This window comes from Acartia tonsa, chromosome 4 (assembly GCF_053477335.1).
Source record: "Acartia tonsa isolate MP-2025a chromosome 4, ASM5347733v1, whole genome shotgun sequence".
Taxonomy (NCBI): domain Eukaryota; kingdom Metazoa; phylum Arthropoda; class Copepoda; order Calanoida; family Acartiidae; genus Acartia; species Acartia tonsa.
The window spans coordinates 36,177,278-36,182,615 of record NC_137263.1 but is presented as its reverse complement, the minus strand read 5'-3'; the positions used below and the strand labels follow the sequence as shown (position 1 = coordinate 36,182,615).

The 5,338-nt window shown below is 42.7% G+C and overlaps 1 long non-coding RNA gene across 1 annotated transcript; it reads right to left on the bottom strand.

Moving 5' to 3' along the window:
• Nucleotides 1-4,194: 4,194 nt before the first annotated feature.
• On the bottom strand, nt 4,195-4,654 carry LOC145316995 (uncharacterized). The gene is made up of 2 exons (XR_013878805.1): nt 4,537-4,654; nt 4,195-4,233 (listed from the first exon to the last, which is right to left on the bottom strand). It is a non-coding gene; the product is annotated as an uncharacterized LOC145316995 (long non-coding RNA).
• Between the last annotated feature and the right edge of the window lie 684 nt (nt 4,655-5,338).

Below are 5,338 nucleotides of genomic sequence, written 5' to 3'. Positions count from 1 at the left end.
TCACCGGCCACGCACTTTCATCCTGGCGCAACCATTCTGGGCCCAATCTGTACCTGGAACCTGGTCCCAAATCTGATACTTTGCAGGTGCTTCTGGTGCCCAAATCTGCAACGTTTTGCGTCCCCGGGACCCACCTCCAGTCATCCTTGTTGGTCGCAGATTGAATTTCTCCAATACGATGAGAATTAAATGTGTTCAACATAGCACTGTTGGAAACTATTTGTGATAAAACACACGATGAATCAGTAAAATACATCACTCTGATAATATCAAAGGGCAGGGCATCTCTGACGGACTTTGCCAACCTTGTGGACATCTGGCACCCCATCAACTCAAGGCGTGGAATTGATTCACACTTGACCGGCGCAACTCTTGACTTGGTGGCTAGCAGAAACGTTTCAAATCCTTGTCTAGTTGGCCACCTCAAATATGCATTACTTGCATAAGCCTCTGATGACCCATCCGAAAACATCATCAAGGATGGAAGGCCAGTTGGTTCATCCGGAACCACACAACGGTCAAACTCCAATTTAGCGACCTCAGCTCTGTCCTCCAGCGACTGAACAAGTTCATCCCGTAGACTTTTTGGAATGAAATCTTGCCAGCCCAAATTCAGCAAACAGGTTTTCCGCAGGACAAGTTTAATTCTCAACAGAATAGGGCTGCAAAGCCCGATCGGGTCGAAGGTTTGAGCGGCGAACCTATGGACCATCTTCTTTGTCAGGTTCTCGTCCAAGGCGTCCTGGAGGTTGTACAAATCAGCATCCTCTTTCACCTTCCTTCCCTTGACTTTACCATCTTGGTTGACTCTTGTGGCGATGGACAACACATCGGTGGCTGGCTTCCATATCAGCCCGAGAACCTTGGTATGCTGGCAATCATCTCCAGAATAAATGACTTGTTTAAAGGAAAAACTACCTTTACCGATAATCCTGTCGGCCTCTTTCATCATCTCCTTAGCTTCTGGCTTCGATCCTGCTCCCGAAATAACGTCATCTATGAAGCTGTGCTTCTCAAGCTTGACTGCAACTGGAATCTGAGGTAACTTGAATTCCTCATCAGGGTAGGTAGGTATTTGTGGCTCCTTCCATAATTCAGGTTTGGCAACAATTTCACTACCATTTATTTGTCCCTCTCCATACATCTCCTTGACCTCTGCTTCACTCTTTCCGCCGAACAGGCGGGACGTCAACTTCAGGGCTGTAACTGCCAAATTTCCCGCAGCTAACTCGCCGAAATTTACAACTTTGGTCAGGTAAATTTCAAGTGGACCATCTGGCGTCGGGGAAAATAAAACTCTCTTCATCTGGCTGTCGAACTCTGTGGCCAGGATGGAGTTATAAAACTTGGAGATATCCGCGGTTATACCAACCTTGTAACCGCGGAAAAGCATCAAATGATAAAATATCTTCTGCATTGGCGGCGGGCCTCCCAGCATTATGTTATTAAAACTGGTACCCTTGAACGTCAGAGAACTATTCGCACACAATCGCATGGGTGTGGAACTTGAATCCTCCTTGAAAGCAACCACTATTGATGAACAAGACTTAGGTCCTTCATACTGCAACTCTTCAGGCGTGGCTTTTTGGAAAACGCCTCTTCTTATGGCGTCGTTGAATACCTCCACATACATTCCATAGGTACCTTCCTTGACCATCCTGGCACGATCCTTTTCAGCAATTTTGCGGGCTAAACTCTCATTGTAGGGTAAAGTGTGAGGATCTTCAATATAAGCATATTGACCTGTCCACTTGTTGGACTGCAAGTCTAGTGTTAAACCTGCCTCAATTATCCTCTGCCTCTCACGCTGGTCCCAGGTAGTGCCGTCGGCCATAGCCTTGCACTCTTGACAAGCAGTACATCCTGGACAAAGTGCCTGCGGCTGTATGCCAAACGATTCAGACGTCAGAAAGTCTGGCAAAGTGCCTCCACTGACACTAACAGCCTTATAAGCCGACTTTTGATCTCCAGCTCCACCATCAGCACTCGTACAGATAAAACCACTACCAAAAATGGTTCGCCACAACATAGACTGGCCCACTTTCTGGTAGGTTGAAGGAAACACGTCAGGATGTGTATTTCCAATGATGATATCTAAGCCTCCACTAATATATGTAAACCTTTCTGGCGGCATTTTAAATATCTCGGCGGCAGTTTCGGGGTGGACCGAGCGCATCTCGTTGGCCCCGCCGAGGGTAGGCATGACAGCTGCCTCAAACTCCCTCAGATTGCCGTCCCTATCCTTCAAATAAAACACAACATTGCGGCAGGAAGACTCACTGCCATCAGCTACAGAAATAGTTGTATATCTGCCAGTAGATTTCAGCTTCAACTTGTTGGATAACTTCTCAGACACAAGTGGCAAATTTGCCCCGGAGTCAAACATTACCGTGGCGTGGCAGGTGCCGCCGCCAGGTGCTACAACAGGAACTAACTGCAGTAAGAAAGTACAGGGGCTGGGTGCAGAACTTGACTTGTAAACTGTATTCACACCAGCACTAGCCTCATGGAGTAACCTGGAATGGTATCTGTCGCAATTATTAGTACCACAAACACCAAGCTTATCAGACTTATTACACTTGTCAGCAGTATGGCCGTCACATAGGCAAAGTTCACATAATTTCTTCTGCTGGACAACTTTCTTTCGGTCAACCACGTCCATCTTCTTAAACGTGAGGCAACGGAAAATCGGGTGTTTCTCCTTGCAGCTCTCCACAGGACATGCACTGTTCCACTTGGAAGCCTTGCCCTTTCCAGCCTTTCCATTCTTATCGTCGCTGCGGCCAGATACTTGCGCGGCGGCAGCTCTATCACGATTTCTCTTGCCGGCGCCATTATCATAAGACATATCACCGGCCAACATGGCACCCCTGGTCCTCTCCAGCAGTTCTACAATCTTCGGGATGTTTGGTTGGTTCATGCTACCAAGCTCCATCATAATTTTGTCTCTCAAATTCTCAGGGCACTTGTCTTTAAAAATATGAATAAGAGTCAGGTGGTTGTAATCCTTTGCAGCAGAACCAACGATGGCTTCTACCTCCTGCATCATGCTCTTGAAGGTAGCAATTGCGCTAACCACGTCCACAGGTTTATCCACAGGTTTCATCTTGTTCAACTTAGTTAAAATCCTCATGAACCGGCGAGTGTTTGATAAAAACATCTGGTCAAGAAACGCCCATTGTTCATTGTGATCTCTAATCGCTGACACTTGCTTGCGTAGTTCCGGGTTGGTTATCACCTTCTCCATACACAACATCAGACTTAACCTCTGGTCAGCAAATCCATAACCAGAGCATAGATCCTTAAAGACCTGTTTAAAGTTTGGGTAATCCGTGTCAGTACCGTCGAACGACGGCAACAAACTGTTGTCCCAGCGCCCATACTGCGGGTTGGAACTCCGAATATCCACAGCAGACATACTTCTGGAGAGCATGGCAGGTGTTCCACTCTCATCCAGATTAGATGAACGACGTTCCATCTCTCTAAGCCTTCGGTACATATCACGTACTTCTTGGCGCAACTCCACGGAAATTTTAAGAACTCCCATGTCCATCTTCACCTTCTCAATGACGTCGAGGTTCCTGGCGACAGTGCTTGACCTCGCGTCGTCTGAATCATTGTCAAGCCAGTACAGAATTTTTGTACACTGCTCCAACGACGCATAAACTTTATCTGCAACAGTTTTCTGCTCACTAGCTTCATCCAAATCACGCTTGAACTCGCGCAGCTCACTAGTCTCCACGGCAGGTTTTAGACTTTTTATTAGGTCAGATTGGTCCTTGACTTCACTAAAAATGTCACGAATTGATTTTACATTCACATTTTCACATGAACTAAAACTTTGGCAGGCTTTTAGATTGTCATAAAACAATTTTAACTGTTCATCAAAAACTTCTAGCCTTTCACTGCCAATAGCGATTGCTCGCTCAATTTTCTGCTTTTTGGTTAGTGGCATATCGATTCACTAGGTACTTATTTCACAGAAAAATTGTCACAGTTTATTGCATCAATAATTCACTAGATGCTATTGATCTCTTGATGAATGCTAACGCCTATTCATCAGATATTTTGAAATTGTCTCAACCATAACACTTTGGTTGAGCTTGGACTTCCGAATTAGCGGGAAGTTCACGAGATCAGTTGGCGAACATACAAAACCCCCAATACCAGGAACCATCAAGATTCAACAGCAGGTTTGAATATAGATTTATTGATGAAATTATTTCAAAAGACCTGAAATTACAAGATCAATTAATAAACAGAATAAAATATTATTCGTTATCTTAAAACTTTGAGCACTAAAAAAAATCTTTTTCTTTTCTTATGGTTAAAGAATCTTTGGAAACTTTGGCTTTTAAAGGAAAATTATTTGGTTTAATAAATCATTGTTAAATGCAACAATAAGGCACATAAAAATTACTAAAACATATATTAATCATAATTAAGTTTCATGCTTAGCTGGCTAAAGCCTTTTTTTTAAAACTACATATAATCGTCCTATACACCATACTTCTTAATCAAATTAACAAATTCTACCTGAAGCTCTTATGGTTTCAAATCCCTGATATACTAGGGTAGTTCACACTCAATGAGACCAATGATAGGCCCAATTTTGTTCTCCGCAATCTTCACACTCTCATATCTCATTCAAAAGTCAAGAACGTGCGCTTCAAAATAAACAAACACTCTATGCCGCGCCACATTATGAAAGGAAAGCCCTAAAAGACGACATTTGCGCTTTGTTTTTGGTTTGATGATAAGGAATTTAATTTCGAACTTGATAAACACAAAGCTTCCTCGAAAAGAGGTTAAGACAATGAGTTTAAATAAATAATCCGAAAGCAATAAAGTGTAGTGTATCAATTTGTCGTTTCGCCTGTAGCTCTAAAGCGGATGGAAACGAGGGGTAATTAGCCTAAAGCCATTCCAATGCATATAAAAAGTAGAACCAGTTTGGTCCAGCTATTTATGAGATATTTAGTTTTAGACAAAAAAAAGTAGTATATCTTAATCTTAAGATTTCAATAACTACAAAACTGATTTTGTTCTCCCCTTAAGGAAAGCTTCACATAGGTCCCGGGGTTGTTTTACACTTTTTTAAATTTTTATTTGGTTTTAGAATATTTTGCTGCCCTCTTTTAATGCCTTTGAAGACAGAGTCCCTATATGCTAGGCGCGCATCCGCTAGTGTTAAATAAATCAAAGATGTAAATATATTCAGACAAAAAATTATTATATATCAGCTACGCTCCTGTACATACAAGAATGACTGTAAAAGAATTTGTATAATTTTGCCCAAATATAAAACTTAATACAAACATTCTGATTTGCTAAATTT